Source organism: Hyperolius riggenbachi, chromosome 8, assembly GCF_040937935.1.
Source record: "Hyperolius riggenbachi isolate aHypRig1 chromosome 8, aHypRig1.pri, whole genome shotgun sequence".
Taxonomy (NCBI): Eukaryota; Metazoa; Chordata; class Amphibia; order Anura; family Hyperoliidae; genus Hyperolius; species Hyperolius riggenbachi.
Genome location: NC_090653.1, coordinates 233,294,422 through 233,317,767, shown reverse-complemented (window position 1 = coordinate 233,317,767; position 23,346 = coordinate 233,294,422). Strand labels below are relative to the sequence as shown.

General features: G+C 44.4%; 1 protein-coding gene and 1 long non-coding RNA gene across 2 annotated transcripts in view; one reads left to right on the top strand and one right to left on the bottom strand.

Annotated features, from left to right (window-relative positions):
• The window catches only part of LOC137527648 (uncharacterized), a 59,129-nt gene extending 47,644 nt beyond the window's left edge, over positions 1 to 11,485 (top strand). The window contains exon 3 of the long non-coding RNA XR_011023191.1: positions 11,410 to 11,485. This is a non-coding gene — a long non-coding RNA (uncharacterized lncRNA). The remainder of the gene's footprint in view (positions 1 to 11,409) is intronic.
• Positions 1 to 23,346, bottom strand: part of BGN (biglycan) — a 208,927-nt gene that overhangs the window by 79,570 nt on the left and 106,011 nt on the right. The window lies entirely within an intron of this gene.

Genomic DNA, 23,346 nt, shown 5'->3' with positions numbered 1-23,346 from the left:
GGGCTCCTACAAGCTCTGGGGCCCTGGGGCAGCTGCCTCCTTTGCCTTAATGGTAGCGCCGGCCCTGAGAACCATGCCTCTCTGTCTCCTTCCCGTAAGGACAGCCGGCGCCCAGTAGGGGGGCTTAAGAAGGGACAGCCGGCGACATAGGAGAGAATGGATCAGGGGTATGGGAAGGAATTCCAAACACAGGCATCTGGGCTTGTACAAGGGGGAATAGCTCTGTGTGTGCCTAAAGGGGGCGGCATCACTCCTAAAGAGCCTCATAAGTGAGTTTGAAAAGTAAGTTGGGCGTGGAAACCCTTTTTTTGTATCAGGAAAAGTTGACATGGGCTTTAAACAAGTATTGTGGACACATGTTAAGATGATTTCCAGACCATTGCGACAGCAATACATTTCTGCTAGATCTAAGCGTGTGCCTGTCTGCTAAAGCTAAGGTAAAATATTTAAAGTTTAGATACTCCCAAAAGCCAATAAAGTTTCCATTTTGTGGTACATATGTTTATGCTATTCCATGGGATACATGGGGATGAGGAGGAAGGGGGCATTCGTTTTGCCTTATGGAAGACGCATAGTGAGTGCTTGGTTACTCTGTTGTACTGGTTCAAGCCCTATCCCATACAGCCATATCAATCCCTGCCATATACTGTGATGAGGACCAAAAGTCCAAAACCAGCTATCGACATGTGGGGTTGGTGTGGCTGTGTAATATTTAAAGCTATAGGCTTTATACACCAGCGGTTCTGGATGCTTGTCTGGCTTACAGGGGCGAAAAGAGATAATTTGCATATTCAGTAGTGGTGCATTGTGGGTAGCCACAAATGTTTACTTATAGCTGAATTATTGCAAATGTCCTTCTGTTTTAAGAAGGCAAATTTCACCAAGCATTGCTTATTAGTAGGAGGGCTTTTCGGTCTCTTTTATCCCCCTATACATTCCTAGTGGTTTGGGTAACCCCAAGCTGCTTGGTTACTCTGTAGATTACTGTAAAAGACAGTAAGTCAACTGTAGGATTACAGGAATGTCCTATTTAGCAGTAGAACTATAGATGCAATTGTTTATCTCATCAAGTTTATTTTCACTTCGGGTGCACTTTAAGAAGGCCCAAAAGCCTTCCGTGACGGGTCCTCCTAGTCATTGTTTTTTGTAATGATTATGGATTTTTTGAATGCTACTGGAACATTTTTTTGTAATGATTAATGCAGTCAGTCACTCAGGGCCAGACTGAGGCATAGGAAAGAGAGGCTCCAGCCTCAGGGCGCAGTGTAGGAGGGGCACACAACTCACTTAGCTATCATTCCCCTGTTGTGTTTGAAGCAGAGAGAAATAAGAAAAGAGGATACATGGCGACTGCTAGCCAGATAACTAGAGATTAAGGTGTTGGGGTGTTGGGGGCCCTGTGGCACCTCTTAGTTTAATAGCAATCAGTGTGTGACGGCTGGGAGGGATAGAGGGGCGCACTTTGGTGTCTCAGCCGTGGGTGATGGAGGACCTTGTCCCCAGCTCGGCAGTCACTGCTACAGAAGATGTTACAAAAGGAACAGCGGTTGTGTATAACCTGAAATCATGGGGATTTATGATAACATAGTCATAACCAGGTATTTGTCACTGAATACCAGTGTGATCTGCAGGACGCGTATAAAGGAGAGGCTACAGCCTCTGCACTCATTACTTTATACATTTACCTGTTGTACACAGAGCATGAACTTCCTATCCACACAGCTGCTTAAGCATCCCTTCCAAGGCATCTTTCTTTTATCTCTGTTATCATCTTTCATCCCCCACAAGCAGAAATATAATGAGTGCTTGTCGTATTTATTTATCATTTAAATATACTTGTAAATGAACCAAAGACGGCAAATGCTAAAGCTGTTCCAATATCTTTCCCAGGATTCAGAATCACGATGGTCATTCAGAAAGTAATGGCTGTTTGCTTTAAGTTTACCAGAAGAGTTCATTGGCAACAGCTTCGTAACATCTGTAAGATTCGCCCTTTCCTGACCTCTGCCACCACCAAACTCCTCATCCATGCCCTCATAATTTCCCGCCTTGACTACTGCAATGCCCTTCTGTCTGGTCTCCCTATGACCCGAACAGCCCCACTGCAGTCCATCATGAATGCGGCAGCCAGAATTATCCACTGCTCCCATCGCTCCACCACGGCGGATCCCCTCCTTGAATCCCTCCACTGGCTTCCTATCCAGTCCAGAATCAGATTCAAGATACTGTGTCTGACCTACAAATCTGTCCACAAAACCTGTCCAACCTACATTTCCGATCTTACTCAGAGGTACACACCTAGCTGCTCACTCCGCTCTTCCAATGAACTTCGCCTAACCTCCCCCCCCCCGCATCACCCAGTCCCATGCACGCCTCCAGGACTTCTCAAGAGCTGTTCCAACATTATGGAACTCCCTACCTCCACCCATTAGGGCAGCCCCCTCCTTCAACATCTTCAAGAAAGCCCTCAAAACTCACCTTTTCACTCTGGCCTACTACCCCTCACAAGTGTTCTAAACCCACAGCAGAACTCTGGTCCCCTACCTTTTGTGTCCTTACCTCTCCCTCTAGATTGTAAGCCTTTGGGCAGGGTCCTCCTCCTTTTGTGTCCTACCTGATCATGCACCTCCATTACTGTGAACCCATGCTATGCATCTGAGTGAACCTAACTTGCCTAATCTCCATGCTACCCTCCAGTGACTGACTAAGCATTACCTTTTACTCATACTGTGCTGCATGATCTGGTCTTTTTTGTATTCATGTATTGTCATTTTGCTGTATGTCACCCCTAAATATTGTCTGTAACCTAAACTAATGTACAGTGCTGCGTAATATGTTGGCGCTTTATAAATACAATAAATAAATAAATAATAAATAAATTGGCATTGCACAATAAACAAAACATAGATCAGTGAAGAAAGGTAGAAAGAACAATGTTTTAAGTGTAATTTAACTTGAATCTGTCAAGTTAATCTTTTCTCTTCATGCACCGCTTGTCACCTGACTGCAGAATGCCAATAACTGTTTGTTCAGCAGCATTAACATTAAGCCCCCCCCCCCAAATTCCTCCAAACTTATAGGGGAGGAGTGTGATGCTAATACAACAAGAGATGGAAAACCTTGTAAGAAGATACAGTATGATAAATGCTTAATATGTTTTATATATACAGTTTTATCTTCTAGGAGAATACTTAGGAGAAAAAGTGAATTGAACAAGGCTGGGCCCATGTGTCTAAAATAAAATAAATAAAATCTTTCCTCAATTGGTTAATTGAAAACAGCGGTTACTTTCCAGATGACCCTTGTACCTTATCAATCAGGCAACTATTCCAGGGTGATTTAGTGGGGGTTTTAATCCAAGTGTATGTATTTAAAAAAAAAAGTTTGTTTAACGCAGTAAAAGCATAAAGACAAATGAAAAAATCACTAGGAATTCCCTTTAATTTTATTTCCCAGTGTGGACTGGACACTCTACAGAACTGCGGCCAGTATAAACTACAAAACTGTTACAGAGTTTATTGCGTGAAATAAAGAAAGCAGCTGTTTTGTGTAAGGTCGTTCTTCAACAAAGACCTTTCCAGATGTTCTTCCAGGATGACTTTCATAGAGCTAGGGATGGTCTCTCAATGCCTCCTCTGAGCTGGAGGTGGAAGTGTAGGTGGAATGGATGCTACAAGATAAATATTATAAAACACTGAGATTAAGCATGATGACATTGAAGTTTGGCTGCCCGTGGAAGTGAATGGAAAACTCTGCAAATGTTTGAGGAGCTGTCTGTTGGCAAATCCCGAGTGATGTATTGAGTCAGGAGTAAGCCCCTTATCCCATCTGGACTGTACAAACACCATGAGGGAGAGGCAGACATTCCGAAGCCAACGCCAACATGGCATTCCCAGGAGAACCTGTACAGTCAAGGACTTCCTTAGGTTCTAAATTATATGAGATAAGCAGAAATGAGTCCTTAGGGAAGGCTTGTAGTAAAAACTGTGGTTTACAAGAAAAGCTTTCTCAAGAATTATATTTTTTTAATTTTTTTAAATGCAAAATAAAGTGGTGGAGGCTAAAACCACTTTTCAAGACGTGCCAAAAAGGGACCCTTAAGAAGCCTTTTGGTGGTCCTTGAGTGCCCCTCATTACTGTAGATCTGGAAATTGGATAATTCTGTTTTGAAATCCAGGTCTAGCGTTACTTAAAGGGGTTCTGTGGGGGTTTGCTAAGGATAAAAACCGCCACTTACCCGGGGCTTCTATCAGCCCCCTGTAGCAGTAATGTCCCACTCCGCCCTCCTCTGATCTGCCGTTCCCCGCTGCTGGCACCCGGCATTATTCGTCTGTCACAGCCGAATAATGCGCGATGCTGTTCGCGTCATCGGAAGTTACTGCGCAGTATGAAGATCTCTTGTACTGCGCCTGCGCAGTAATTTCCTGATGACATGGGCGGGAGCGATCACTGCCGCGCAGCCGCAGTTGGGCGGCGTGCCACGCTAGACCGGGACCGGCGGCAGGGAACGGCGGATCGGAGGAGGACGGTGTGGGACATTACTGGTACAGGGGGCTGATAGAAGCCCCAGGTAAGTGATGGATTTTATCTTTACCAAACCCCCACAGAACCCCTTTAAAGCAGACCCAAACTCTTGCACAGCACACAATAAATAAACTGTGTTTTTTTAGGCTGATACAGGTCTAATTAGTTCTTATCAGCAACTGTGAAAAGACTGCAGAAGAGCTCTGTTGAGACAGCTCTTTGCTCTCCATATAGTAAACACTAAGGCTTAACCTTTTCAGTGCCGCATGCAGAAGTGCAGAAGTCAAACCAAGTAAAACTTCATTTTTTTTAAAGATTTCCAAAAATTGAAATGAATACTTATTTTGTTCCCATAAAGGTTATAATGCTGTGTGTGACTAATCTTTTAGAGCAGAGAGGGAATCTTTAGATTAGTTCCACTTTAAGCCCCAGTTCAGTCACATTCCCTAGGATAAAAAATATCCTGAAAGTAGTATGTGCATAATAAAAAAGCAATCTACCTGCTCTACCTGTCCAGAGAGTTTCATGGACTGAAATCCGGGAGCTACAAGAGATCATTGATCACCATAATTGACCAAATACGTAAAAATGTCACCAATTGGCCATTTATGAGTTGCTGTAAGCTAGTATTATTCACCAAGACTTGAAGAGGATCACTATGGTTCCTTCCTGCTGTCGATGACAGATCATTACAAGTTAAGACTTTTTAACGTGATTGATGCTGGATTTCCCAAAGTTTATTATCAAGTAGAGAAGTATGTGTTTGTGTTTTATTCCATTAAAGTATTTTTTTGTTTACTTTTACTCACATATGAAACAGGTAAGAGGTCTTACCTCTTCACTAAATCATTATATTCGGTGGCTACCATAGGTCCACCTTAACACAACTTCCTTTTTCAGTGAAGGGGGAAGCATGAGATGGTTTAGAGGACTACAATTTGAATTTCCTGGCTCTGCATATTGTGAATTTGCTGTCAAGGATTCCCAATGGTCCAAACAAACTGACCAATGTAAAGCCCTGGTGAGAAATTACAGGGGATAACCGACAGAAGTCCAGGAAAGACCAAATAGTGGTACTGCAAAAAAAGAAAAACTACAGGAGACCAGAGCCGGGACTACGTCCTCGAGCACCCAAGGCTGAGACACCAAAGTGCACCCCTACATCCCTCCCACCCCAGCCGTCACACACTGCTTGCTATTAGACTCAGAGGTACCCCAGGAGCCACAACACCTTAATCTCTAGTTATCTGGCATGCAGTGTGGCTTGTGCACTCCCTCCTACACTGCACCCTGAGGCTGGAGTCTCTCTCATCTCTGCCTCGGACTGGCCCTGCAGGAGACCACAAAAGAATAGATGAAAGAAATGGATCACAGTGTTGAATTTTAATTAAATAATGAAAAAAAAAAGGTTGTATTTTGTCTAATTCATTTTTTTCAATGTCACATATGTTTTTTTTATTTGCTCTTTAACCCTTTGGGCAAATAGGTAATGCGTCACAAATAACCTCTTTTACCTAATTACCCTGGTGAAAGTGGTTATTTAGCATCCTTTATCTTCTACTAAGTTCAAAAACCATGGGCTTGATTCACAAAGCCGTGTAAACTGTTTAGCACGGGTGTGCTAAACAGTTAGCACGTGAAGTGCCGTTCGCGGACTTTTGCGCGCGCAATTTGCCGCGATTTGCACGAATCGCTGCAAATTGTGCAAGCAAAAGTCTGCGAACGGCACTTCACGTGCTAAAGTTTGCACGGCTTTGTTAATCAAGGCCCATGTATGTTGCTATTGGTCAGGGGGTAGCGCACTTTGCTCACTGGCCCCCACTCCTGGTCTGCCTGCACACGTGCACATGGTTGCTCAAAAATCCTGACATCACACTGAATGGCCACAGTAAAACAACTGCACAAGTGCTTGCCTGTAGAGCAGTGTGACGCCTGGCAATTATTAGGGTTGTTTGCCCTATTCCCTATATATCTCAGTGGATCTAATCATGACCCCTAATGTCCAGAGAGCCATAGCCTCCAGAGAGCTTTATTTTTTGCAAGTTGTGGTTACATTATTGCCTTGGCAAGATGTGGTGGGTTGCTGTCTCAAGTTGTGGCCTACTAACCTAATGTAGTCCCCTGGTCTAGTAAATTATTATTATTATTATTATTGATTTATAAAGCGCCAACATATTTGTGTGGCGCTGTACAAAGTAAGAAACAAACATGGGGTACATAATACAGACAATGGTGTACACGAATATACAAGATACATAATTAGTGACAAAATACAAAAAATATACAGCATACAGAATACAAAATACAGAAGTGGTAATGACAGTGATAAAAGTAACATGATGAATAAAATGTATAATGATTTCCAAGGCACAAAAGGGGGAGAGAGCCCTGCCCTTGCGAGCTTACAATCTAAAGGGAATGGGGGGAAACAAGAGGAGGGGTAGTATACGATAAAATATATAAAGGCAGTGTGTTTTAGGATCCCTAGTAGGAGTGCAATTTGGTCTTAATACAAAGGGAAGTGGCGTAAGGTAGCGCATATGCTTGTCGGAACAAATGAGTTTTTAGAGAGCGTTTAAAAGTAACAAAGGTTGGCGAGTGACGGATGTGTTGTGGGAGGGATTCCAGAGAAGGGGTGAAGCGCGTGCAAAATCTTGTAAGCATGAATGTGAGGAGGTGATTCTAGAGGAGGACAACAGAAGATTGTGTGCAGATCTGAGATTGCGATTGGGTTTGTATCTGGAAATGAGTGAGGATATGTACTGGGGAGAGAGATTGTGGAGAGCTTTGTAGATTAGGGTTAGGAGTTTGAACTGGATCCTATATTTAATTGGCAGCCAGTGAAGAGCTTGACAGAGAGGGTCAGCAGAAGAAGATCGAGAAGAAAGATGAATGAGACGAGCAGCTGAGTTCAGTACCGACTGGAGCGTTTGTTAGAAGGTAGTCCACAAAGCAGTACGTTGCAGTAGTCCAGACGAGAAATTATAAGAGCATGTATTAACATTTTGGTATTGTCTTGAGTGAGAAAGGGACGGATGCAAGATATATTTTTGAGTTGGAGATGGCAGGAGCTGGTTATGGTGTTAAGATAAGGAATAAAAGAGAGAGAAGAGTCGAATATTACCCCCAAGCACCGTGCTTTGGGAACTGAAGTTATGGGAGCGTTATTAACATTAATAGTTACTTCAGGCAGAGAGGTGGCCAGAGACAGTGGAAAAATTATTAGTTCCGTTTTACTCATATTAAGTTTTAGGAAGCGAGAGGACATGAAGGAGGCTATAGCAGACAAGCAGTCAGGAACATGTTTGAGGAGGGAGTTAAGGTCTGGGTCCGAGAGGTACAGTTGCGTATCGTCTACATACAGGTGGTATTGAAACCCGAATGAGTTGATTAAGTCACCAAGACCGTGCATGTAGATGGAGAAGAGGAGGGTACCAAGGACAGAGCCTTGAGGAACCCCGACAGACAAAGCATGAGGAGAAGAGATCTGATCTGAGTAGGAGACTGTGAAGGACCTTCCAGAGAGGTAGGAAGATAACCATGTGAGAGCAAGGCCCTTTATTCCTACATTTGAAAGTATTTGTATAAGGTGTGGTCGACCATATCGAATGCTGATGACAGATCAAGAAGGATGAGTATGGAAAATTGACCTTTGGGTTTAGCTGTAAGAAGGTTAGAGTGAAAGCCAGACTGGAACTGATCAAGTAGGGAGTTAGCAGATAAATAATGGCTTAATTCTGCATGTATATGGAGTTCAAGTAGTTTGGATGCAAATGGGAGAAGTGACACTGGGCGGTAGTTGGCAAGTGTGGTAGGATCTAGAGAAGGATTTTAAAGTAGTGGTGTCACAACAGCTTTTTGAGTGGGGACGGAAAGATGCCAGTAGAGAGGGACAGGCTAAATAGCGTTGTTAGTGCAGGCATGAGAGATGAGGATAGCTGCGGAATGAAATGGGAGGGAATAGGATCCAAAGAATAAGTGGTTAGATTAGCTTTGGATATTCTAGAGGACAGAGAATGTTCAGAGAGCGTAGAGAAGGCAGTTAGAGAGCAGTCAATGAGAGGTGGGATTTGAGGGCTGCGTGGAGAATTCACATCTGATTTTGTCAATTTTATCAGTGAAGTATGTTGCAAATTCTTCAGCTGATAAGCAAGATGAAGGAGGAGGGGGATGGAGAATAGAGTTGAAGGTGCTGAACAAGCGTTTTGGATTGTGTACATGGGCGGATATTAGGGAGGAAAAATAGGACTGTTTTGCCACAGAGAGTGCGTTTCTGAAGTTGTTCAAGGCTATTTTATATGAGATGAAGTCCTCATTTGTGTTACTTTTCCTCCAACACCTTTCCGCTGCTCTAGAGCATCTTTTTAACTGTTTAGTGTCTTTGGTCATCCAGGGTTGGCGACTGACACGGTGAGGGCGGACATTGACGAGGGGGGCGAAGTCATCCATGACTTTTGTAATGGAGCTGTTGTAGTGTATAGCAGCTGAGTCTGGGTCAGTGAAGGATTGTGTGAGGAGAGGTGCCAGGGCATCAGAGACGGATTGCATGTCTAGATTGTGATAGTTTCTGCGAATATGTGAGCGTGCTTGTGCCAGGGTGGTAGGAAAAGAGGAGGAGAGAGAGAAGCGAAGTAGGTTGTGGTCAGAGAGTGGTAGTGGTAAATCCAGAATGTATGTTGTTTCCCAGGGAAGTAACGGTAAATCATGCTCCCCCCCAGCAAAACTTTGATGAGGCCCCCCCAATGTGTACACCCTTTGACTTGCCAACCCCTTGTGACCCTCGCAAGCCTGAGGGACCATCCTGCAAGGGTCATTAAATAAGAGTGGCTATTGTAATCTTTATACCCATAACACGTGTAGCCACAACAACACCTAAACTGAAAGATGGACCCCTTTATGTGAAGTAGTAGCTGGGGACCCTACAGCTCTGCACCCCCCCCCCCCCCCCACACACACACAGTTTTGCAGGGACTAATCCCCTCCAGTTATGTCCCTGCGGTTTCCACTGGGCAAAAAGTCCATCCTATCCAGAAGATGGTGCGTGACATTTTAGGTGAGGTGGGAATTTTCTTGTTACTTGAGCAGGGGAAAACCCAGGATTTTCAAGGGGGGGGGGGGGGGGGGGATTCCTGAAAGGTCTCCCTTAGCCACGCACAGTAAAGTATAATAATATGGTAGGACACCATGCTGGTTACACATAATGAAATTTCCCATCCGACTAGCAGGATATGACAATTATTTCCGACATGTCCAATCTGCTCCCGATCAACAACAGGATCGATCAGGAGCAGTTTGGATACAGATAATAATGGGGACAGCCAACATTGCTAATGAAGGAGAAAGTGAAGCATTCACACAGCAGGGCACAGGGCTGTGCTCATACATGACTCTGTTACGTTCCCCAGAGTTGCTCCATGCTGTCTATACACGCTTCTACTCTATCCAAAGTCAACTGTAGCGGGGAAAGAAAGGGGGCAGTGCTGTGAGCTGCAGGATGCCTGCAGATATTCTGGAGTCTCAATTTGTGCCTGTCCCCAGACACTGCACTGGCCCTGGTCTAAAGGGGGGATTCTGGGCAGCTGTAATCCCCCCCTGTGTTTGCCTATGCTGAGTGGGATATGCTGGGGTAGGAAGTTTCCTGTTGGTGTTGTACAATATTAAGCCTCCATCTTGCTATATAGTAATTTTTGGTTTATCTCTCTGTAATATTTGCAATAAGTCCAAGATACATTTAAAGTGTCCATACGCTCATCAATTTTGTCATTTGATGCCCTGCAGATTTGATTCGTCTGCTGGGAATTACTACCCCAAAATGTTAGATCTATTGAGTTGTTATTGATTTTAATTCCAAAAAATCTATCAAAAGAATCCATCGGATAGGATAGAAAAATTAGGTCAATCATGGGTAAGGCAAGAGCATTGGTAGATTAATATCCCTTAGCGTTGCAATGCATCCAACAGTGCAATGTTGCGGCTTGATCGATTTTCAACAGATTCCTTGTTGGAATCTATTGGAAATTGATGTGCAGTATATGGAAGCAATCAATTCTTTTTAAATCAATTCTTTTCAGAAAGGAATCAATTGTTTCGGAACATTGAATAGTGATCTATATGTGTATGGTCAGCTTTAGTTCACCCTCAACTTGTTTTCATTTTTCTACAGCATCATTGCCTAGTACAGGCATGGGCAAACTTGGCCCTCCAGCTGTTAACCTCCTTGCCGGTCTAAAAAATCCGGCAAGGAGGCAGCGCCGCACATTTTTTTTTTTTTTAAATCATGTAGCGAGCCAAGGGCTCGCTACATGATAGCCGCTAAGCGGCGGCATCCACCCACCCACTCCGATCGCCTTCGGCGATCAGAGTATGCAGGGAATCCCATTGAGAACGGGATTTCCTGCAGGGCTTCCCCGGTCGCCATGGCGACGGGGCGGGATGACGTCACCGACGTCATGGACGTCGGGACGTCATAGGGAATCCCGATCCGCCCCTCAACGCTGCCTGGCACTGATTGGCCAGGCAGCGCAGGGCTCTGGGGCGGGGGGGAGCGACTCGGCGCGGCGGATCGGCGGCGAGCAGCGGCGATCGGAAGTTACAAGCAGCTAGCAAAGTGCTAGCTGCTTGTAACAAAAAAAAAAAAAAAAAATTATGCAAATCGGCCCAGCGGGGCCTGATATATCCTCCTGCCCAGGTTACCCCGAGCTGAGCTCGGGATAACCGGCAAGGAGGTTTAGGAACCACAATGCATTGCAGGAGTCTTACAGCCACAGTCATGACTCATAAAGGCAAATGCATTGTGGGACTTGTAGTTCCTTAACAGCTGGAGGGCCAAGTTTGCCCATGCCTGGCCTAGTACTATATACTGTAGGGTACTTATTTTTTTTGCAGTCTGTCATTAAAATGTCATTCACATGACCCAGGAAGGTGGAGCCTGGAAGCTGTTGGGAGAATGACAGCTGGCGGGTGGGATTCCCACAGATGACACCTCCTACCAGCTGGAGCAGCATAGAGAACACACCCCTGGTAAGTGACAGGTGAGGGAAAACTGTCAGTCGTAGATGGTGGGAGAGAAAAAAATTAGTCTACAGGTGAACCCCTCCCCTCACCTAATAGTTCCAGGGGGAGGAGTTTGCATAGAAGCCAGACTTTAGGAGTAAACAGACATTGGCACAGGAATGTGGTAGCAGACTCATGGAAGCCAGGGAAATGAAGTACTGTAAAAACAAAGCATGTGCAAAGTGCAGACTGCTGAATATGCATATAGGGGAAAAAAGCTTTAATTAGGGCTTTAAAAAAAGGGTAATTGCTTTTTCAAAAATTAAGTTTAGTTTTTGGAAGGCTTTTTTGGATTGTCATAAAATAAATGAAAAAAAAGGAAAAAGTTAGTATGCTCCTCAAAAGCTGTTCCAGCAATAAGTGCTGGATTCCATCGTACCCATTAACACTATGTTCAGCCAGACTTCAGAATGGAAAGAGGAATAAATGTCACTATGATGGCTGCATCATTTTCTCAGCACTTGCAGGGACGGATCTAGGGGGGGGCGAGCGGGTCTCTTGCCCCAGGCGCAGTTTGTTTAATTCTTAAAAAGGCGTCAAAACTGGATAGGGAAAGGCAGTTTAGGCGCCAAAACCTGACCTTTAGGCACCAAAGCTGGATGAGGAATGGCAGTTTAGGCACCAAAACCTGACCTTTAGGCACCAAAACTGGATGGGGAATGGCAGTTTAGGCGCCAAAACCTGACCTTGCCCCAGGCGCAATTTGGCCTAGATCCGTCCCTGAGCACTTGGTACAGCATTCCTGAGCATTTAATGACATTCAGTAGGCATTCATATGATTGACTAGGTAAGCTCTAGCAGCCCATGGTTTTAAGGGCCCGTTTCCACTATCGCGAATCCGCATGCGTTGTCCGCATGCGGATTCACATAGCCAATACAAGTGGATGGCCCTGTTTCCACTTGTCAGTAATCCTGAGCGTTTTTCAGTGCGGGAGAAATCTGCACGGAAGAGCCGTCAGAATTCTCACCCCGCACACCGCAATGCGAATCGCCGCTAATGTATTTAATAGGGAAATCGCATGCGGTTTTGGCATGCGTATTTTACCGCAATTTCGCATGTGATTTCGCATAGAAACTAATGTTAAATCACACAGGCAGTGACATGGTGAAAATCGCATAAATACTAACCTATGCGAAATCGCATGCGATTTTGTCAGCGTGGAATCAGCGGCGATTCCACACCGCACAAGTGGAAACGGGCCCTAATACCTGCAATAGCGCATTTGTCCTGCTGTGGTCAGGGGTCTTTTGGAGGGGCTAGCGGCGCGGTGGGGGGCAGCGGTGCTGCAGAGGGGGACCGCATAGACTGCTGGGGCTATAAGATGCCCAAGGTAAGTAAAGCTCAGGTATCATTTAAAGTGGACCTGAACTTTTGCACAGGTCAGGAGGAAAACATAGAGAAATGCACCCTGTATGTATTTCGAGAGTTTAGCCTGTCTAATTCCCCGTCGTCATCTCTGTCTAATCACAAGTGTAATTTGATTTCTCAGCTGCGTCAGCTGGCTGCCTCTGCAGAGCAGCTACTTTGTAAACACAGGATGTGGCGTAGTGGTTAGCGCTCTCGCCTTGCAGCACTGGGTCCCCGATTCAAATCCTAGCCAGGTCAACATATGCAAGGAGTTTGTATGTTCTCCCCGTGTCTGCGTAGGTTTCCTCTGGGCACTCCAGTTTCCTCCCACATCTCAAAAACATACAGATAAGTTAAATGGCTTCCCCCTAAAATTGTCCCTAGACTACAATACATACACTACTCGATATATACATAGACATAGGACTATGGTAGGGACTAGATTGGGAGCTCCTCCGAGGGACAGTTAGGGACAAGACAATATATATACTCTGTACAGTGCTGTGTAAGATGTTGGTGCTATATAAATAATAATTTGTCCTGCCTCTAGATCGGAAAAAATGTTGTCTGAGTGACCATAGAATGGTGATCTGCCATTTGTGGGGCGAATGGACAGTGGTCCTATTCACTTAATTTATGACTCCAAACTGTCCATGTGGCCTGAATTTCAAATGGATTTACAGGGTACTTTCTACAATTATTAAAAAAATATTATCACTTAGACTATAGGAATGATTTACTTCCGTTTGAGAACACCAGGGAAAAAAGTGATGCAGTAAACATTGACTGGATGTAACAAAAGACTTTTTATTAAAGGACCACTATTGTGGAAAATTGTAAAATGTAACCATTTAGCAGCTTCAATAGAGTTATCTCGTTTGAGATAAGTGCACTGCTTTTGACCTTGTTGTGCTGTAAATTCTTGGAATGCTTTGATCTCTCTCTGCTAGCAGAAAATATAGAAACTGTTTGGATTGAAAAAATCATGGACTTAAAGAACAACTTTAGCAAGAAGGGGAACAAAAGAAATCAATACATTGCAAAGTGAGAAGTTAAAATATAGAAGAGAGATCAAGAAATGATTGACATGTGCCATGTAATTTGTTCATATTGTTTGATCCGCAATCAGCCTGCACATCATCATCTATACAGCTTGCAGACATGGAAAAAAAAAACAGACAGCATCAACTGCCATTATTTATAACCACACCCCCTAACAATGGGATAGGATCAAATGTTGTTTTATTATAGATATACATGTGCACAGAGGGAGATACTGGTTTCTTGGCAACTGGAAACAGCTGTTATTTCCCAGTGTATCAAGGCTCACAAACAGGAAGCTGTCAGGACCTAGGTCCCGATATCACACCTTGGGAGGGGTTTCACCACAATATCAGCCATACAGACCCCTCAGATGATCCATTTGAGAAAAGGTAAAGGTTTAATCCTTGGTTACAGTTCCACTGTTTGCATTGACTACTGTTTTTATTTGTTCTTGGTGAGAATTTACCTGTTCACCAGTGAAGTTTGTAGAAGTCTAGTGCGAGTGTTCTTGTAAAATAGCACACCTCTGATATCTGTTTATCCCTCCTGTCTACCAATAACTGACATCATCCAATCTGGTTATTCTCCTCCGACAACTTTTCAATTGATTTGGCTTTATGTGTTTTTTTTATGGTATGCAACACAGACTGAAGTTTCTAGCTTAATAAATCTGCATGGGGTCACTATAATCAGGTTCTTCTGTTAACTGATTGCCAAGGGCTCATATGGCCGGAAAAGCATTTTTCTTTCTTTTTTTTTGTGCGTCAAAGTATTTTAACAATCTCCTCTCTCACCAGCCACTTGTAAGTATCATAAACATTCCTGGCCCATAAATCGTGGCCTGTTTCCGCCTTGGCGGTGAGGTAAGATGCTTTCTAATGGAACCTCAAGCACCAGTTGTACGTCTCAAGGTTTTAGCTGATCGAAAGAATCTACGCAAAGATATTTCTTTTCTTGGCTGAAGCTAGACAGCCGTCCCTGTGGGCCCAATGGGAAGTACTTCACTATAATAAAATCCTGACTATGTACTTTGGGATCTTTACTCTCTGCATGAAAATGTTCTCAATTTCAACAAAATCCAGCTGCACAATGACACACCAGAAAATATCAGGCTGAGGGCCAGAAATCGTTACATGACTTGTCTACAGTATGAGTCCTTAGTCATGTCCTTGACTGTCTGTCACATCTTTACGGGTGCCAATAAATTCCCACAGGACCAACACGTCTTTGTGCCGGATGGGACTATCAAACATCTCCACTGCAGTAAATAGGCAGAAGCCAGACACACACATAGATACACACACACACACACACACACCACACAAACACACACACACACACACACACACACTATACAGACAAACACACACACCACACAAACACACACACACACACACACTATACAGACACACGCGCACACTCAGGCCCAGATTTACATCACTGAAGCCTATAGGCACAGATGTCCTGGCACCCTATACGTCGCCCTCCATGAACCTACAAACTCTCACCAAACTGCACCGCAAGTGTGCTGGTTGGCCCAGCTGTCACTTCTCCCTTACTTCCCTTGCCTGTCATAGGTAGCTACAGGTGCCCCTTAGTATTAGGCAGCCAGAGCTATCCTCAGTATTAAGTAACTAGAGGTACCTCCAAGTACTAAGTAGCTAGAGGTGCCCCTGACTGAAGGGAGTTCTGGTTAGTAGAATTATGTTGAGAGCCTGAAAACCGGGCGAGTCATCTCTCATTTACACTCCGCTCAGACTCTGCATAGGAAAGGAGAGAGGGAGGCACTAGGGGAGGTGAGTGAGCCACCTTTCCATCATCAGGCACTTGTAGGCACGTGCCTACAGTGCCTTATGGTAAATCCTGCCGTGCACACACACCAGTCAGACACACATAGATATGTACACACACCACACATATGGGTCAGGAAAAGGTTTGGTTACGCATTTGGTTGGGATAGGGTTAAAGTTAGGTGCAAGAACAAAGGCGGTAAGTATTTTAGCTGCCTAAAATCAAAAGTACACACTTGTGAATAGTTTATGAACTGTTATGGTGTCTTTATGGTGTGCTAATATTAAACATATACAGTATATGACAAGGGGTACTTGAGATTGGTGTTGGTGCTCGAATGCGGGATATTGAATTCTGAAACCCAAATTATTCCGAACAGCGCACTACGGCACCCGAGCAAGTGGACTGAGTATTGACTCCAATGTTTCCTTCCAGAGGCGTAACTATAGGGGAACAGCTTCCGTGACCGCAGGGGAACCAAGAACTGTGCCCCCCCACCCAGATTTACATCACAGGAGCCTATAGGCACAGATGTTCTGCCAACTTAGACTTCTCCCTCCATGTACCTACAAACCCCCACAAACCTGCACTGCAAGTGTGCTGTCTGTCCCAGCTGTCACTTTTCCCTTCCCCCCTTTCTTGCCCCTTGGTATTAGATAGCCAGAAGAACCCTCAATATTAAAGTGCACCTACACTGAGAGGGATATGGATGTATCCTTTTAAACAACACCAGATGCCTGGCAGTCATTCTGATCTCTTTATCTGCAGTAGTGGCTGAATCACACACCTGAAACAAGCATGCAACATCCAGTCTGACTTCAGTCAGAGCACCTGATCTGCATGCTTGTTGAGGGGCTGTTGCTAAGGACATTAGAGACACAGGATCAGCACAGGAGAGTCAGGCAACTGGTATTATTTTAAAAAGAAAAATCCATATCCTTCTTAGTTTAGGTTCCCTTTAAGTAGGTGTGCCCCCAAGTATTAGGTAGCTAGAGGAACCTCATTATTAAGTAGCTAGGTGCAGGGCCGGGCCGAGGCATAGGCTGGAGAGGCTACAGCCTCAGGGCGCAGTGTAGGAGGGGGCGCAGAATTCATTCAGCTGTCATTCCTAATTGTGTTTAAAGCAGAAAGAAATAAGAAAAGGGGATACATGGCAGTGACTGCAAGCCAGATAACTAGATATTAGGTGTTGGGGAGGATGTGGGCCCTCTGGCGCCTCTTAGTCTAATAGCAATCAGTGTGTGATGGCTGGGGTTGCAGGGATGGAGGGGCGCACTTTGGTGTCTCAGCCTTGGGTGCTGGAGGACCTTGTCCCGGTCTGGCTAGGTGTGCCCCCAAGTATTAGGTGCTAGAGGAACCTCATTATTAAGTAGCTAGGTGTGCCCCCAAGTATTAGGTAGCTAGAGGAACCTCATTATTAAGTAGCTAGGTGTGCTCCCAAGTATTAGGTAGCTAGAGGAACCTCATTATTAAGTAGCTAGGTGTGTCCCCAAGTATTAGGTAGCTAGAGGAACCTCATTATTAAGTAGCTAGGTGTGTCCCCAAGTATTAGGTAGCTAGAGGAACCTCATTATTAAGTAGCTAGGTGTGCCCCCAAGTATTAGGTAGCTAGAGGAACCTCTTATTAAGTAGCTAGGTGTGCTCCCAAGTATTAGGTAGCTAGAGGAACCTCATTATTAAGTAGCTAGGTGTGCCCCCAAGTATTAGGTGCTAGAGGAACCTCATTATTAAGTAGCTAGGTGTGCCCCCAAGTATTAGGTAGCTAGAGGAACCTCATTATTAAGTAGCTAGGTGTGCTCCCAAGTATTAGGTAGCTAGAGGAACCTCATTATTAAGTAGCTAGGTGTGCCCCCAAGTATTAGATAGCTAGAGGAACCTCATTATTAAGTAGTTAGGTGTGCCCCCAAGTATTAGGTGCTAGAGGAACCTCATTATTAAGTAGCTAGGTGTGCCCCCAAGTATTAGGTAGCTAGAGGAACCTCATTATTAAGTAGCTAGGTGTGCCCCCAAGTATTAGGTAGCTAGAGGAACCTCATTATTAAGTAGCTAGGTGTGCCCCCAAGTATTAGGTAGCTAGAGGAGCCTCATTATTAAGTAGCTAGGTGTGCCCCCAAGTATTAGGTAGCTAGAGGAACCTCATTATTAAGTAGCTAGGTGTGTCCCCAAGTATTAGGTAGCTAGAGGAACCTCATTATTAAGTAGCTAGGTGTCCTCCCAAGTATTAGGTAGCTAGAGGAACCTCATTATTAAGTAGCTAGGTGTGCCCCCAAGTATTAGGTGCTAGAGGAACCTCATTATTAAGTAGCTAGGTGTGCCCCCAAGTATTAGGTAGCTAGAGGAACCTCATTATTAAGTAGCTAGCAAAAATCTATTAACCCTTCGCACACTCACATGCAAATGTTCAAACAATTGCATTCACAGATTCACTCATCCAGGCACAACTGTTATCCCTACAGCTAAATTAAAAGCCAGGGTTTTAGTTCACAGAAGAATGCATTCTTATGCTTAATCACCTATACTGCGCAGAAGTACCCAGGTAAACATAGGTGTCCTAACTCTGGCCCTGTAACATGCATAGTGCAGACATGCAAACACATTCATTGCATCAAACCTATCAATGGATTAGGAGCACACATCCTATGCATGTTACAGGGCCAGAGTTAGGACACCTATGTTTACCTGGGTACTTCTGCTGTAGGGATAACAGTTGTGCCTGGATGAGTGAATCTGTGAATGCAATTGTTTGAACATTTGCATGTGAGTGTGCGAAGGGTTAATAGATTTTTGCTGTTTTCTAGCCACACCCCCTTCAGCACCTCCCTTTCCCTAATAATTTATTTAATGTCCTAACTAGAGGCGATGTGCCTGGATATATGTATGTTTATTCTTATCATTGACCCCTGTGGCTAGGGTCCAATTCGGTGCACTCCCCCCTTCCCCTGTATGTTTGTCAGCATGCAGACAGCTTATGCTGGTGTATGCGCATGGTGCACATGGACACATAACATTAGCTCCCTTGTGCGATTGGTAAGATGCACTGCCTTTCCCAGGAGAGGAAGTTAGGATGTGTGCTCCTAATCCATTGATAGGTTTGATGCAATGAATGTGTTTGCATGTCTGCGCTATGCATGTTACAGGGCCAGAGTTAGGACACCTATGTTTACCTGGGTACTTCTGCGCAGTATAGGTGATTAAGCATAAGAATGCATTCTCTGTGAACTAAAACCCTGGCTTTTAATTTAGCTGTAGGGATAACAGTTGTGCCTGGATGAGTGAATCTGTGAATGCAATTGTTTGAACATTTGCATGTGAGTGTGCGAAGAGTTAATAGATTTTTGCTGTTTTCTAGCCACACCCCCTTCAGCACCTCCCTTTCCCTAATAATTTATTTAATGTCCTAACTAGAGGCGATGTGCCTGGATATATGTATGTTTATTCTTATCATTGACCCCTGTGGCTAGGGTCCAATTCGGTGCACTCCCCCCTTCCCCTGTATGTTTGTCAGCATGCAGACAGCTTATGCTGGTGTATGCGCATGGTGCACATGGACACATAACATTAGCTCCCTTGTGCGATTGGTAAGATGCACTGTCTTTCCCAGGAGAGGAAGTTAGGATGTGTGCTCCTAATCCATTGATAGGTTTGATGCAATGAATGTGTTTGCATGTCTGCACTATGCATGTTACAGGGCCAGAGTTAGGACACCTATGTTTACCTGGGTACTTCTGCGCAGTATAGGTGATTAAGCATAAGAATGCATTCTTCTGTGAACTAAAACCCTGGCTTTTAATTTAGCTGTAGGGATAACAGTTGTGCCTGGATGAGTGAATCTGTGAATGCAATTGTTTGAACATTTGCATGTGAGTGTGCGAAGGGTTAATAGATTTTTGCTGTTTTCTAGCCACACCCCCTTCAGCACCTCCCTTTCCCTAATAATTTATTTAATGTCCTAACTAGAGGCGATGTGCCTGGATATATGTATGTTTATTCTTATCATTGACCCCTGTGGCTAGGGTCCAATTCGGTGCACTCCCCCCTTCCCCTGTATGTTTGTCAGCATGCAGACAGCTTATGCTGGTGTATGCGCATGGTGCACATGGACACATAACATTAGCTCCCTTGTGCGATTGGTAAGATGCACTGTCTTTCCCAGGAGAGGAAGTTAGGATGTGTGCTCCTAATCCATTGATAGGTTTGATGCAATGAATGTGTTTGCATGTCTGCACTATGCATGTTACAGGGCCAGAGTTAGGACACCTATGTTTACCTGGGTACTTCAGCGCAGTATAGGTGATTAAGCATAAGAATGCATTCTTCTGTGAACTAAAACCCTGGCTTTTAATTTAGCTGTAGGGATAACAGTTGTGCCTGGATGAGTGAATCTGTGAATGCAATTGTTTGAACATTTGCATGTGAGTGTGCGAAGGGTTAATAGATTTTTGCTGTTTTCTAGCCACACCCCCTTCAGCACCTCCCTTTCCCTAATAATTTATTTAATGTCCTAACTAGAGGCGATGTGCCTGGATATATGTATGTTTATTCTTATCATTGACCCCTGTGGCTAGGGTCCAATTCGGTGCACTCCCCCCTTCCCCTGCATGTTTGTCAGCATGCAGACAGCTTATGCTGGTGTATGCGCATGGTGCACATGGACACATAACATTAGCTCCCTTGTGCGATTGGTAAGATGCACTGTCTTTCCCAGGAGAGGAAGTTAGGATGTGTGCTCCTAATCCATTGATAGGTTTGATGCAATGAATGTGTTTGCATGTCTGCACTATGCATGTTACAGGGCCAGAGTTAGGACACCTATGTTTACCTGGGTACTTCTGCGCAGTATAGGTGATTAAGCATAAGAATGCATTCTTCTGTGAACTAAAACCCTGGCTTTTAATTTAGCTGTAGGGATAACAGTTGTGCCTGGATGAGTGAATCTGTGAATGCAATTGTTTGAACATTTGCATGTGAGTGTGCGAAGGGTTAATAGATTTTTGCTGTTTTCTAGCCACACCCCCTTCAGCACCTCCCTTTCCCTAATAATTTATTTAATGTCCTAACTAGAGGCGATGTGCCTGGATATATGTATGTTTATTCTTATCATTGACCCCTGTGGCTAGGGTCCAATTCGGTGCACTCCCCCCTTCCCCTGTATGTTTGTCAGCATGCAGACAGCTTATGCTGGTGTATGCGCATGGTGCACATGGACACATAACATTAGCTCCCTTGTGCGATTGGTAAGATGCACTGTCTTTCCCAGGAGAGGAAGTTAGGATGTGTGCTCCTAATCCATTGATAGGTTTGATGCAATGAATGTGTTTGCATGTCTGCACTATGCATGTTACAGGGCCAGAGTTAGGACACCTATGTTTACCTGGGTACTTCTGCGCAGTATAGGTGATTAAGCATAAGAATGCATTCTTCTGTGAACTAAAACCCTGGCTTTTAATATAGCTGTAGGGATAACAGTTGTGCCTGGATGAGTGAATCTGTGAATGCAATTGTTTGAACATTTGCATGTGAGTGTGCGAAGGGTTAATAGATTTTTGCTGTTTTCTAGCCACACCCCCTTCAGCACCTCCCTTTCCCTAATAATTTATTTAATGTCCTAACTAGAGGCGATGTGCCTGGATATATGTATGTTTATTCTTATTATTGACCCCTGTGGCTAGGGTCCAATTCGGTGCACTCCCCCCTTCCCCTGTATGTTTGTCAGCATGCAGACAGCTTATGCTGGTGTATGCGCATGGTGCACATGGACACATAACATTAGCTCCCTTGTGCGATTGGTAAGATGCACTGCCTTTCCCAGGAGAGGAAGTTAGGATGTGTGCTCCTAATCCATTGATAGGTTTGATGCAATGAATGTGTTTGCATGTCTGCGCTATGCATGTTACAGGGCCAGAGTTAGGACACCTATGTTTACCTGGGTACTTCTGCGCAGTATAGGTGATTAAGCATAAGAATGCATTCTTCTGTGAACTAAAATCCTGGCTTTTAATTTAGCTGTAGGGATAACAGTTGTGCCTGGATGAGTGAATCTGTGAATGCAATTGTTTGAACATTTGCATGTGAGTGTGCGAAGAGTTAATAGATTTTTGCTGTTTTCTAGCCACACCCCCTTCAGCACCTCCCTTTCCCTAATAATTTATTTAATGTCCTAACTAGAGGCGATGTGCCTGGATGTATGTATGTTTATTAAGTAGCTAGGTGTGCCCCCAAGTATTAGGTAGCTAGAGGAACCTCATTATTAAGTAGCTAGGTGTGCCCCCAAGTATTAGGTAGCTAGAGGAACCTTATTAAGTAGCTAGGTGTGCACCCAAGTATTAGGTAGCTAGAGGAACCTCAATATTAAAGGACCACTACCGCGAAACACTTTTTTTTACGGGAGGAGGCTTCCCCTATGCTGTATTTCTACTTGCAGAAGTCCATCAGCGTTTAGTGCCTGCGCTGAAGCTACAGGACATAGTGATATGTGAATATTTAAAGGTACATGCAAGGAAATGAAAATAATTACACACTGAAGCTTCTGTATCATTGATGTAACTACTATGGGGGTGATTAAAAACGAAGTGTTTCGTGGTAGTGGTCCTTTAAGTAGCTAGGTCTGCCCCCCCCCCCCCCCAAGTATTAAGTAGCTAGAGGTGCCCCTGACTGAAGGGAGATCTCATCAGTGGAATACTGAGTACAGGGTGAGTAACCTCTCATTTACACTCTCATCAGGACTCTGCATAGAGAAGAAGGAAGGGAGGGAGGCACACGAGGAGAGGAGTGAGCTGCCTTTCCATTATCGGGCACCTGTAGAAATCCAGCCCTGGGCCCCCACTACTAACATTCCCTTCCTATGATACGGGGACAATCTCCCAGATCAGGTGTTTTTGTGAGTACTTTTGTGAGCTATGAGTAAGAACTGATAGTCCGAAACGTCAGCTTTGTACACTTGCCATGGTTGTTCTTGGATACGTCCATAATAAAGGATTTCGTTTTACTGACAAGTGCGGATCTCTCCTCTTCTTCCTAGTACTTTGGATTTGCTGCCCAGGTCGAGCACTGCAGTAAAGAGCGGTGGAGTAGAGCAGTGTTCACCTTGTCCTTTTTGTGAGTACATTGTTTTAGGTGCGTAGATAATGATAGCCACACTAGTTTTATGTCCCTTGTAAGATGGGCTCCCAGGCTGTGAAGGTTACTAAGGGGACGCAAAGGAAGGGGTTTGAACAATTGGAGCCCTATCAAAGTTTTAATGCCGGGCTCCTATCAAAGTTTTAATGGGGGGCCCCATTTATAGTAGTTACACCACTGCTTCCTTCTTCCAAGCCGTAAGAAAGAAAGAAGTATCAGAATCATGTAAAGTGTGCCGAGAAGCGCAAGTAAGTGAACTCTCCAGTGCCCTGTCCACATGCTTGGGTGCTGAAGTGTGGTGTTCAAATTCATTTTGGGTTTCCGAATTCAATATCCCAGATTTGAACACCAATATTACATGAGATAATCGTCCCTTTGCTAGAGGCTACATTGCAATCACAAGCTTTCATAAGGGGTACATACAAAAATAATTTTGACACTCTCTGGTCTAGGGAGGAAGTAACGGGGTT